Raw genomic sequence first — 13243 nt, 5'->3', positions numbered from 1 at the left:
CCACTTAATATCCTTGAACACAGGGCTTAGCTCCATTTTACTTCCTGGTGCCCCTTTAATCTTTGAACCATATATTTTGTATTTTTCCTTTCTCAGCTTGCTACAATAGATAAAAACTCTCTTCAAAAGACTGAACCATAGGGCAGAGTCTATGCTAGGCATTTTTGAGACTTCCTTTCTCAATGCAATTAATCTGAATCTCTTTACCTTAGCCTCAGCCAGACTCCCCAGAAGAGGGCAAAAAAATATCTACAACACACTAAAATTTCTCTCCTCTGAAACCTCTTCAGCCAGGTCCCCAGAGTTCAAATCACCCTCAGCACCAATGTTTCCATATTCCTAATACTATGGTCCATTAAGCCCCACTTGAAACATTCTACTGCTTTCCAAATCCAAAGGCCCAAAATCCACATTCCAAACAAAAATGTGGTCTGGCCTATCACAGCAGTACCCCACTCCTGGTATCAAGTTCTGTCTTAGGATTTCATTGCTGTGAAGAGACAACATGACTAAGGCAATTCTTATAAAAGAAAAGATTTGATTGGGGTTTGGAGGTTCAGTCCATTATCATCATGATGGGAAGCATGGGAGCATTCAGGCAGACATGGGGCTGGAGGAGCTGAGAGCTCTATATCTTGGTGTGAAGGGATCCAGAAGGAGACTATCTTCTGCAAGCAGGAGAGGACTCTCTTCTACACTGGGCGGAGCTTGAGCACTAGGACACCTCAAAGCTTGCCTACAGTTTCTGCATCAAGGCCACGCCTCCTAAGAGTGCTACTTCCCATGGGCCAAGTTTATTTAAACCACTCAGCTTGAATTGGCTTATTGCCTCAGTGGAGAAAACCTATTATCTTGGTGCCAAGAACCTGGGAGGAGTTGAGCCCCCAGCCTGGTGGGTCAAGTGCCCAGCCAAGTGGTGAGTCTTTCTTTCTCTACTCGACATAATCAGTTTTTTACTCTCGGTTAGTCACCTCTTCCAGCTGTTCAAGAGGTTCCAGGTGCCTCTTTTGGGTCTTAGACTCCTGGGATCCCCTGCCAAGCTGCAGCTGTGCCAGGGCAAGTCGGTTCTTTCCAAAACAAAGACAATCTTTGTTCCAGGGAGCCTTTGAATTCAGAGAAGTCCTTTCTAGGGCTACCCCCTAACCCCCACTGTTCAACCCCAGGCTATCATGCAGAACACTGTGTCATAGTATTCTAGTTACTGACTCAGGCTTGAAAATGGGCAATACGAAGTCTAAACCCAAGCCTCAGTCACCCTTGGGGTGCCTGCTATGAAACTTATCCAAATCGGGGCTGTCTCACATTGTATATCCAAAGAGCTTAGTTTTTCTTTGCTCTGTGTCTTGGCCACAATACACCTAGGACAATAAGTCCAACTGGTCTCCCAGTGGGCACTCTTGACCAGAGCATTCATGGTTTTGAAAATTTCTGCTGGGGTATGGACAAATGGCTTAAACTCCCTTATATCCAGGTTTTGGGGGGAACTGTGCTCCTGCTCCTCCCTCTGTAGCCAGTGCTTGATGATGTTAGTCTTGTTGGCCAGGGTCGTGGCATCCATCTGGGACTCAGGCCCTGAGCCACCTTCTGTTCTGTCTGAGGTACCACCCCTGCCCTGAGACCCGTCTACTCCTCCCACTCCTACACCACCACATGCTCTGCCCAGTGACCGCCCTTCTTCCTTGTACCCACCTCTTCCTTCTTCCCCACCTACCCCTGCCCTTCCTCCTTCTTCACCTACCTCTCCCTTTTCTACACCATCACCTGCTCTGCCTGTGGCTGGACTTGAAGAAGTTGTTCATGTTCACATTTCTTTCTACCACTAAGACCTCTCCCAGGTTGAAAAACAGTTAGGCTCCTTCTCTGCCAATTCATCTGCCTAGATTAGGGAGTTCTGCTACCTTTGCTATGACTTAACATGGCATTTATGTCATCCGGGCTTCTACTCTCACTCCCAAGAAGTACAAACAGGTTCAGGCAGCAGCCAGACATACTTAGACCAAACCTACCTAGTGGACCACGTAGTCCTCCATGGGTGACATTGAAGCACCAGCTACTGGACCTAATTGGGATTATCAACTGGGTCAAAATGGCCTGAGGGAGGTGGGGTGTCATGGTCTGCTGCCTCCTTCAAGGCATGAAAAGCCACTGGTCCTTCAGCCATACCAACCCTCAACAGTCTATGAAGCCATGCCCTATCAGCTGGTAGCCCAGCCACTGGAGGTCAGAGTGCCCTAATGTAAGCTCATCCTCTGTGACACACCATGGAGGTCCAGCCCCACCAGTGTAGGCATCTCAGGCCCTCTTAGCCTTAGAGGTCTGGTGGAGGATTGACAGCCCCCAGATTTGGAAATTCCCATCTCTCTCACCAAGCTCCAGGTAGTGGGTAAGTCCATCATGTCCCTAGTGATGGAAGGGGCTACCTTCTCTGCCTTGATTTCCCACTGGGTTCCACGGCCCAGTCCCATCACTAATTTCTGTTATGGGAGTGGACATAGCCCCCTCCTCTCCGCCCAAGACCCTGCCACTTCCTTCGATTCTTCTAGGACAATTTTCCCATTCTTTTCTGGTCACGCCTGTCTGCCCTGTGCCTTAACTTGGCCTTGATATCCTCAGCTGCTTTGGAGCCACCCTCTCCCTGGTCCCCATAATCATCATCTCCTTCCCCCAATTACCTCAGAGATCCCTACCCCAGACTGCCCTGTCCCTACCCTACCTGATCATGTCGACCCCCAAGTACGGGATATCTCTACCCTGGTAATTGCTACTCACTACCAGCTGGTCCTAATTCACCTTAAGGACCCCTCTTCCCTCTCTTCCAGACCCCAGTCTCCCATTTCTGAAGCCCATCTCTGCAGCCTCAAGCCCATCACTACCTGCCTGCCTTCTGTCTCAGGGACTCCTACTCCCTATTGACTCGTCTTGCAGTGCTCCCATTCTCCTGGTGTGTGAGCCCTCTGGGTGCCTACTGCTTAGTTCAGGACCTTGGCCTCATTAACGAGGCAGTCATCCCAATCCACCCAGTGGTTACCAGCCCCTACACCCTCCTCTCGGACATCCCTTCCACAACTTCCCAGTTCACTGTCCTGGTCCTCAAAGGTGCCTTCTTTACTGTCCCCCTACACCCTGACCCATTTTTTCTCTTTGCCTTCACCTGGGAGGACCCTGATATATGGGCTGTGGGACAGCCTACATGGACAGTTCTCCCTCATGGACTGTTCAGTCTACATGGACTGTTCTGACCTTAACTCTAGTAAACTTCTGCAATATGTAGATGACTTCATACTTTCCAACCCCACTCTGTCTGTCCCAGATGGCCACCTCTTTACTTCTAAACTTTCTTGGCTCCCCGCGGTACCACGTCTCCCTCTCTAAATCTCATCTATGCTCTCCAACTATAGTATACTTGAGCAGCCAACTTAGCCACTGCTCTAAGACTCTCACCTTTGACCAAGCATGGGCTCTGAGGGACCCATAACCTCCAAGTACAGCAGATCAGATTCCTTCATTTTGGGGCCTCTTGGGCCTACCTCTCACAAACCCCCAATTCACCCTTTTTGTGGACAGAAGTTCCCTTACAGAAAACTCAGGAACCCACTAAGTGGTATATGCGGTAGTCACCTCAGCTGAAACAACTGAGGTGAACGTCTCCCAGTGGGAACCTCTTCAAAAGGCTGAATGAATTTCTCTAACCAGGGAACTCCATATTGCCAAACATGATACCATCTACACTGATTCTTAGGATGCCTTTCTGATAACTCATAGCCACTCAGTCCTATGGAAAGGAAGAGGTTTCTTCACCACCCAGAGCATTCCTGTTGTCAGTGGTCCCCTTAAAGCAAAGCTCTTGGAGGCCCTTCGACTCCCAGCAGATGTGGTCATAATTCACTGCTGGGGGCTCCAGACCTCCACAGACCTGTAGCTCCGGGTAATGCAGGACTGACTCAATGGCTCAGGGGTTGCTTCCAGACCCACAGGACACATCCTCTTCCCCATATCTTCCTACAAACCCCAGCCAGGGAAAGAAACAAATTCCTTGGCAAAGGGACCACACAAGCAAACGATGGGTGACTTTACCTAAATAACCACCTTATTCTTCCTCAGAAATGGTGCCTTCCACCGTCTCTGACATCCACCAGAGCCTATGCGTTGGTCCCAAGGCCCTATTCCAGTTTCCAGAGCCCCCTTTTCTATCCCACCGATTTTAGAGTCTATATTTTACAGGTCCATACTTCCTGCCAGATGTGTGCCAAGACCAACCTCCAGAGGGATCTCCAGATTCATCAGACACTGCATGACCTCAGAGGACATTAACTGGGCGAAGGCTGGCAAATTGACTTCACACACATGCCCACACAAAAAACTCCGCTATTTCCTAACTTTTGTTGTTACAGTGAATCAAGGCATTCCCCGCCTTCGGGGAAACAGCAGGCAGGGCGACCCAGAAGCTCCATGAACACATCGTTCCTCTGCTTGGCATGCCATAGACCTTCCAGACAGACAGCAGTCCAGCCTTCATTTCTAAGATCATCGAACTCAGCTCTGAAGCCTTGAACGTCTCTTGGAAACTTCATATTTTGCATTGCCCTCAGCCATTAGGAAAGATAGAGAGAGCTGATGGCCTCATCAAACAACACACCAAGCTTTTCCTCAAGCTCAGATTGTCCTGGTCTTCTCTTCTTCCCTTTGCCCAAGCCACTCTTAAGGTCTCCTACAGGCCTTGGCCCTTTTGAGTACCTTTACAGGCCATTCCTCTTTAAAAGTCACCTCCTAACCCAAGCTCCCCCATTGGCTGTCTACTTACCCTGCCTCCCATGCTTCCCTCTCAGCTCGCACTCTGACAACCATCTCCCTACTCCCACATTGGTGGACACAACCACTGTGGATCCTCTACCGCTTTGTCCAGGGGACCAGGCACTTCTCAAACAATTATCTTCTAAGTCTTTAGAGCCCTGGTGGATGGGACTCTACACTGTGATCCTCACCAGACCCTTGACTGATGAACTCCAGGGACATCAGTGTTGGTACCATCTATCTGGGCTCAAGAAGTCCCTCGCCCAGGATGGATGGTCCACCCAACATATGGGACCTACTTCACTCAGGTTCTGCAGAGATCCCCAAGAACAGGTCTGAATGGTCCAGGCCTGACTGCATTCACTCTCGGATTCACCTTTTCCTCTTTCTCTTCCTAGGTCGTGTTTGTTCTTTGTTGCCTGTGCTGCAGCAAGTGCCAGGCCCTAAGACACCCATGCCAGGTTGCCATTTTGCTTATAGTCATCTCAGTCCTCACCCAGATCCAACATACTCCTGGTGTTTCCATGTTCGGGATCCTTGGACCATGGAGTCGATGAGACCCACAATGACTTTGTGGACCAGGTCAACTGTCCTCCTGAGGGATGCCAAGAAGTTATCTTCATCCCGGTACCCCTCTTTAAATGCACAAAGGGCTATAATTACCCTATGTTTTGCTTTGCCTATGACCAGACAGACAAGGCCTGTTGTACCCAATGGGTCAAGGAATATGGGAGCTGCCCATGGGGCTCTTCTAAAAGAAACCTCCTAAGATTGTGTGAACAAAAATACTGCTGGTGGCTGACAGGGTCAAGAACGGGTCACCAAACTAGTCTGATGTCTCCTGCTATGGTACAACACTGCATTGATAGTCAAGACCTCTGGGATGACCGGTGGGCACAGGGAGTAATCGGCAGGTCTATCAAATGGACACGTCTGCACACCCATGTGAACAAACAGAAATCTGGAGAGCTTATGTCCAGACCCCGTCCTCCCTCCTCCAGAGTCTCTCAAACCTCACCAAGGCCATACAACAGCAGAAGGAGTTCCTCCAATCATACCTGGGAGACCCCTCTTTATTTCAGATTTAAAATAAAAGAACCTTTCTCCTGACTGGGCCTCATCCAGGAGGGAACAACCCTACTTAACCATGCTAAAGCCTCCATCCAACCTTAGCAACTGCGTTCTCTGTGCTGCTCTGGGTGACCCTGCTCTGATCACAGTGCCCTTATTTAGTCCCTATATGATACCAATGACTGACCCCCGCCCCCCAACCAAGGGCAGCACCACACAAGATGCACCCCTCTTCCAAGCCTCCCTGGACATCCAAGTCCTTTTCTGCTACTCAGGACTCTGCTCCCTTTGCAGTGCTACTGAAAGATCCCACGCAGAGAGACCCTTACTCAAGTCTTGGGAAATCGCGGACCCCAGACACAGAGAGACCATTTTGGATGTAATAAGCAAAGGCGAGGTTTATTACGGAGACCTATTACAGAGATCTCCGGGCCGACACGTATCCCGCGCAGGAGACAGAGGTGTCGGCCCCGAGAGGCTGGGAAAAAGAGTATTTAAAGGCAGAGGCTGTGAGCATCAGGGGATGGGGGATGTCAAAGGGGAATGTACCACAAGTTACAAGATTGTTTTATGGCTCCAGGAGATAAGGGGACGCCAGAAGGTTTTATGGCCCCCTGGTTCCTGGAACAGAGCTACTAAATCAGGAGAAGGGTAGGGTCTTCAGGTCCTCATTATTTTTAAACGTTTGTCAAAACTGATGGAGCATTTGTATTTGAAACACCTCTGGTTAGGCTTGGGCTGTCCGGTTTCTTGGAGTGCTCTCTGTAGGACACAATGGCTGAAAAGCACAAGTAGGGGCTTATCAGGGTCTGGAGGACATCTGGTTAAAGTATGACTCTGAGTAAGCTGGGGGGACGTCTTTGGATGGTTTATGGGTCAGTCCTCGATAGCCTGAGCTGGATCCTGCATTCCTTTTTTTTATGGCTTGTCAGTCCTGCCTGAACAGTGTTTCCTGTGCTCCTTTATCTTTATGGCCTGCTAGTCTTGGCTGCAGGGCTTAGCCCTGGGTCTGTGGCCTTTTGGGGTTTATTTTTTAATTTTTATATTTATAAACCTAGAATTCGTATAATTTTCTTTTCATTCCCGTCTTCTCCTATTAAATAATTCTAATCTTAGAATTTTGATATCAAGTCTCGTATTTGGTCTCACCAGTTGTCCTAACTGACTGGTACTGTTGTCTCACAACATCAACCGCACAGCACCCACTCGATTTTTAACAAAAGTAATTAACCTGTTTGTCACGCAGGAGCCAAAAACTAAAACCAAGAAAATTATTAATAATGGCCCACCTGTAGCAGAGAGTAGGGTAGTCATCCAGGGAGATCTATTAAACTAGCTCTCGAACTATCTCTGATGTGTTTTTCTGTCTGTCTTTTGTCTAACCTTTTTCTAAGTTTATTTATGGAGTCTTTAATTACTCCTGAATGGTCTGTATAGAAGCAACATTTTTCTTTTAGTATAGCACACAGACTCCTTCTTTAAGGAATATCAGGTCTAATCTTTTTCTATTTTGAAGGACTACCTCTGAGAGGGAGGTTAGGTATTCTTGGAGGTCAGCTAAAAAGTCTTTTACTCTTTTTATATCTGAGTCAATGGCAGTTCTGAATTCTCTATAAGCCTTGTATTGTAGGGCAACAGCAGATGTCCTTGTGCTGCCCTTGTAGCACCTAGATAGCCCTAGCCCTAAGTAATTCTCAACTCCTTTTTTTTTGTCTCTTACTAAGTCTTTAGCATCAGGATTCCAATCTGGACACTATCTGAACCTATACACCAAGGTCATGACTGTCTTTCAGAACTTCTAAACTTATATAGGTTGTGATCCCTGAGGCACAGTCCCAAGAAGTGTTAGGAGTACTAACATATGTAATGTTACATCATTTGTAATAGAAATCAAGCCTATCCCCACACCTATCTCGATGGAACCCAGGACAAACATGACTGAATTTCTCTCTAGGTCCCAGCTCTCAGCCCTAACAGCTAGTACACGGCTGGTGAGGGCTGAGAATTGACGGCTGTCAGGGTGGTCAGCAGCACCAGGTATGGTCCTTTCCAGCGAGGATCGAGTGTCTGGGCTCAGTGTAGCTGCTTCCGACCTGGAACTGATGGGATGTCTCAGGGGTCTCCGGGGCATAGGCTGTTGTCAGCTGTGAGCAGATTTCTTTCTGTATCACCTGTAGGTCTTTTAGCCTGGCACACAAATCATTATTACTATGACATGTTGGTTCAGTAACATCATCTAATACAGTCAGGGGAGCTGAGGCCCCATATAAGATCTCAAAGGGGGTAAAGCTGAGTCTGGAAGGGGTATTTCTTGCTCTGAAGAGAGCAAGAGGGAAGGAGTGTCACCCAGTCTGTGCCAGTCTCCATGGTCAATCTGTTCAGGATCTCTTTTAAAATTTTATTTATTTACTCTACCTGTCCTGAACTTTGAGGTCTGTAAATATAATGTAATTTCTAATCGACCTCTAAATACTTGGCCACACCCTGGCTTACCTTGGCAACGAAAGTAGGGCCGCTGTCAGACCAGATTACCTTGGGCATTCCAGACCTGGGGAAGATTTTTTCCAGTATCTTCTTGATGATTGTAGAGGCCGTCTCTCGTTTGGTGAGGAAAGCTTCTATCTATCCCTGGAAAGGTATCTTCATTCATGAAGAGAACTGTTCCCGTCTGTGGACAAGGTCCTCGGCTTTCAGCAGGGGTCAATCAGCCAGTCACAGAGGTCTTTCCTCCACCCATGTGCTTCTGTCAGTGTTTGACACTTGTGCTGTGGTGGCTCCAGGTCCGGATTGGGCAGCAAGGTGACCAGATTGTCCCCAACCGGTGGAGAATCTAGTCCATGGCAGCTGACCAGTGGTCCCATCTTTGGACACTCTATCAGCCACTCTATCACAGTTTAAGTCCTGGATTGGGTGATAATTGTTAGTGCCCGGCTGGCAGGAGTGATGTGTTTCAGGCCGAAAAGCACTAAGCCACACATCTCCCAGCATCAGGTACTGGTGTACTGAGACAGGTCTTAAGCTTCACATACACAGTCTATAGATATGTATACACATGGCCTCATCCAGCCATTTCAGCCCACGCAAGCCAATTTGGAGAGCAATTTTCTCATGAGCAAGGGATGGGGGCAGTCAGGGATGACTATGAACTAGTGGGTTACCCGGCCCACGCCAAGGTCCACTGTTCTTCGGGCAGTCCATAAGTATTGTTCGTTGTCAGTGGCTCCTTGCACTCAAGGTCTTTGGATATTGGCCCACAGGGGGGCATAGGAGCACAGAGCATTGGGTCCCTGTATCCACAAAAACAACTGGGCGGGCTTCCCTTCTATCTCTGTGTATAGCCAGCACCAAGAGGCTCTCCAGTGTCCCCTCTTGTTCTTTCTGGGGCAGTCCCTGACCCAATATCCTTTTTTTTTGTATTAGGCACACTGATCTTTAGTCAGGAATTCTCTTCTGTTGCCAGGTACTATCTTCCTAGGTTCCCTAACTACTGTGGCCAGTATATGTTCCTCTCTCGTCTTTTATCTCTCTAACTTCCTCTTCTTTTTGTCTCTTTTTTTTTTTTTTAGCTTTCTGTTCTTTTTACCTCTTTCTCTGTAACTTGTACTAACTCTCAGCAACTTAACTTAACCCTTTAAATTTTTGTAACTTTTTCTTCATATCCTTTCTTTATCTTAGCCAGATTGGTGGGGCATTTTTTAGCCCCTCAGAGACCCACCCTTGGAGCCTGGCGGCAGACCTGGCACTCCCTACCTTTAGGCGTCTGAAAAGAGCAGGCAGAAGTGAGGGCCTTCCATCCATCTCTGGAACACTTTTTCTGGCCTCTAGTAGGATTTTGTCTTTCCTCGGTGGTAAAGAAGACCTGTAACAGTTACTAACAAGCATCTCAAATGGGATGGTGAGAAAACAAGAGAATCTTGAGAATAGAGGTCCACTGAAGAGGGCAAATAGCATTTAGTCACACAGCTAAGCCAGGAGGCTTTCTTGGGACAAAAAGACCTTGTGTCTGTGAAACAGAAAAGTGAGCAGAGGGGCAGTCTATCTGTTACCGGTTGTCTCTCTGGACTTAGATTTTCCCTTAAGGAGTACCTTCCTTTAGTGCCAGCTCAGTGGCTTTATCACTCAAGAGACCCATCCTCTAAATGGCACTAGGCTTTCAGTAACAACTAATAATAAAAGGATGGAGAGACGATAGAACCTGGGTGTTAGATACTAAGCAGCTGACAAAAGAATTGTAACCAGTTCACCTGGGGCTTTCAGGACCTCAGTAGCAGCCCTTTACCAAACTTTCTCAGTGGGCTAAAGGCCCATGGAAAAGAAAACATTAATCCTGACCTCGGCCACAGCCAAAGCCTGAATTCTAAATTCAAACTGGCAAAACAAAACAAAGTTCTTTACAGTTTGTTGTAGATTCTTTGAAACTATTTTAGGGGCTTCTCTGCCCCCCAACCTGGGACATTTCTACCACAGGGGCAGGAACTGGCTGCTGTGGGGATAGGATCAAAGGCATTCTCCATGCTAATGATGACCAGTGAGAAAAGTAATTTAATGCTGGAGACTGGCTCCTCTCTTGGAATAGGGCCAGCAGATAAGGCAGGCTCCTTAAAGAACTTCTCTTAATGAGCACCCTCTTTCTGTGAGCAAGAGTTGAAGGTCTGGTCACTAAAAGCAGAAATTCTTTTCTTGTTCTTGTTTTTCTTAGAGTCCTCCCCCACCTCACTTTCAGCCTTTTTAGATCATTCTTCCTGTAGCATTTTTAACACAGCCTGTCCCTTTTTTTATAGCCTGTTGACAGCATTTCTGATCTTTTAGGCAGCTGCGCACTAAGTGCCATACCGGCTGAAACTCCGCCTTTAAGATTCCTTGTTCCCAGGCAAAATTTAAATCTTTTTCTAGCTTATCTCAGCTGTCCATCGTGAGATTCCCAGAGATCGCGAACCAAGGTGTAGTAATTCACTAAGAAATCTCTCTATAGTGTTTCTTTTTACCTTAAGCCTTTTCCTTTTAAACAGCTCTTGAAGAGCCAGAAAAATTGGGTGAGACTTGAGAAGTCCCCATGCTCGCTTTAGCAGCTCCGCAGCTAATTTCGCTCCCCCCTACTGTGTGTTGGGAGCACAAGCACAGATAAAACACTATGTTTTAAAAACTTAACATTGGCTATCAACCAACACACCGCCACTAGAGCGGGGTCCATAAAATTAAGTTTCTTACTCACTATACTTGTTTTATACCGGAGGCCTAATCTGGGGAACTTTTTTATTTACGAGAGGTTTTGTCCTCAAGGTTTTTGTTAATGTCTGTTTACACAACTGTTAACAGCAGCTAGGCTGATCAAGGGGAGTAAAGGGAGGGGCCTCTCTCCTTGGGGAGGAGGCTCAAGAGAGAAAGACAAAACTCCCTGGCAGAAAACAATTTTTCTCAAGTAAATTATTTTTAACTCTTAACTTAAGCACCAAGAGGACCAAGCAAAACTCTTTGACGAACAAAGCAAACAGTTTCATGATTTCAAACACAGTCATCAGTCCAAGATTTTAAACACAGTCGTCAGTCCAAATTCAAACACAGTCGTCAGTCCAAAATTCAAAAACGAAACAAAAGCCAAAAAGACACTCGACAATACCACAGAAAACAAGCCAGACAAACAATATCAAGACAAAGCATCTTATAACCAACTTTCACAGATGCCTGGTACCTTCAGTACGTGGCCCAAACTGCAGCTTAACCTTAGCTGCTTTTGGGATGAGATGGACCATCTGATTCCACCTCCCAACAGGATTCCAGAGTGTCCTCTTGTCCTAACGACTAAGCACACTTGTCCGTGCCTATATTTAAATAGGCAGCTGAACTCGACCTCTGACGGAGTGGGATTCCTCGTCCACTCCCGCCTAGGTAAAAGGAGCATTCCATCTCCTTTGTTCCAGAAAACCAGAGTCAGGTCCTCCTGACTGTCCATAGCCGGGCTCTCCCGACTGTTCTCCGCCCGTGGAACGTCTTCCAGGGGCTGCAGCCTTGCGGGCCCGGGGCGTCCCCCCTTCCGCAGCCAGGGGGTCCTCACGGACCACAAAGGCAGCTGCACTGAGTGGGGATACACATCCACTCTCCTACAGGGCAGGAATACACATCCACCCTCTTACCACAGGGCAGGAATACCCATCTGCCCTCTTACCACAGGGCAGGAATACCCATCTGCCCTCTTAACACTGACCAGTACTAAGACACACATATATACACACACGGCGGAACCAAAACAGAGACAGACACAGACTGACAATTGCGGCGCCGCTCACACAGAAACACTCAGACAAACATCCAACTCACCTCCAAGGGGTCTTCGGAGTCTGGGGTAGTCGCGCAGATCCCGGACGAGCCCCCATAAATATGAAAGATCCCACGCAGAGAGACCCTTACTCAAGTCTTGGGAAATCGCGGACCCCAGACACAGAGAGACCATTTTGGATGTAATAAGCAAAGGCGAGGTTTATTACGGAGACCTATTACAGAGATCTCCGGGCCGACACGTATCCCGCGCAGGAGACAGAGGTGTCGGCCCCGAGAGGCTGGGAAAAAGAGTATTTAAAGGCAGAGGCTGTGAGCACCAGGGGATGGGGGATGTCAAAGGGGAATGTACCACAAGTTACAAGATTGTTTTATGGCTCCAGGAGATAAGGGGACGCCAGAAGGTTTTATGGCCCCCTGGTTCCTGGAACAGAGCTACTAAATCAGGAGAAGGGTAGGGTCTTCAGGTCCTCATTATTTTTAAACGTTTGTCAAAACTGATGGAGCATTTGTATTTGAAACACCTCTGGTTAGGCTTGGGCTGTCCGGTTTCTTGGAGTGCTCTCTGTAGGACACAATGGCTGAAAAGCACAAGTAGGGGCTTATCAGGGTCTGGAGGACATCTGGTTAAAGTATGACTCTGAGTAAGCTGGGGGGACGTCTTTGGATGGTTTATGGGTCAGTCCTCGATAGCCTGAGCTGGATCCTGCATTCCTTTTTTTTATGGCTTTTCAGTCCTGCCTGAACAGTGTTTCCTGTGCTCCTTTATCTTTATGGCCTGCTAGTCTTGGCTGCAGGGCTTAGCCCTGGGTCTGTGGCCTTTTGGGGTTTATTTTTTAATTTTTATATTTATAAACCTAGAATTCGTATAATTTTCTTTTCACTACTAACACAGGTATCTGTCTGGGCACCTCCAGTGGGTGCTCTCCTGGTACAACGACCCTGTGTCAAAAGACTATCCCCTGGTGACCCATCCTCTCCATGTAGCCCTGTGATGCTGAGACCAGACCTAACACTATCTGGGAAGACTGGAATAGTCATCCTCTCCTTTTCTACCATCCCCACTGCATCACTGACAGGCATTGCTACTGTGGCCTCCACAAGAGTG

At 47.7% G+C, this 13243-nt stretch overlaps 1 long non-coding RNA gene across 1 annotated transcript; it reads right to left on the bottom strand.

Annotated features, from left to right (window-relative positions):
• Window positions 1-6240: 6240 nt before the first annotated feature.
• Window positions 6241-12711, bottom strand: LOC148006580 (uncharacterized). The gene is made up of 2 exons (XR_015683935.1): window positions 12178-12711; window positions 6241-8049 (listed from the first exon to the last, which is right to left on the bottom strand). It is a non-coding gene; the product is annotated as an uncharacterized LOC148006580 (long non-coding RNA).
• Between the last annotated feature and the right edge of the window lie 532 nt (window positions 12712-13243).

The sequence above is a fragment of the Rattus norvegicus genome, chromosome 3, assembly GCF_021556685.1.
Source record: "Rattus norvegicus strain SHRSP/BbbUtx chromosome 3, alternate assembly SHRSP_T2T, whole genome shotgun sequence".
Lineage (NCBI taxonomy): Eukaryota > Metazoa > Chordata > Mammalia > Rodentia > Muridae > Rattus > Rattus norvegicus.
This window is presented reverse-complemented; position numbering and strand designations above follow the sequence as displayed.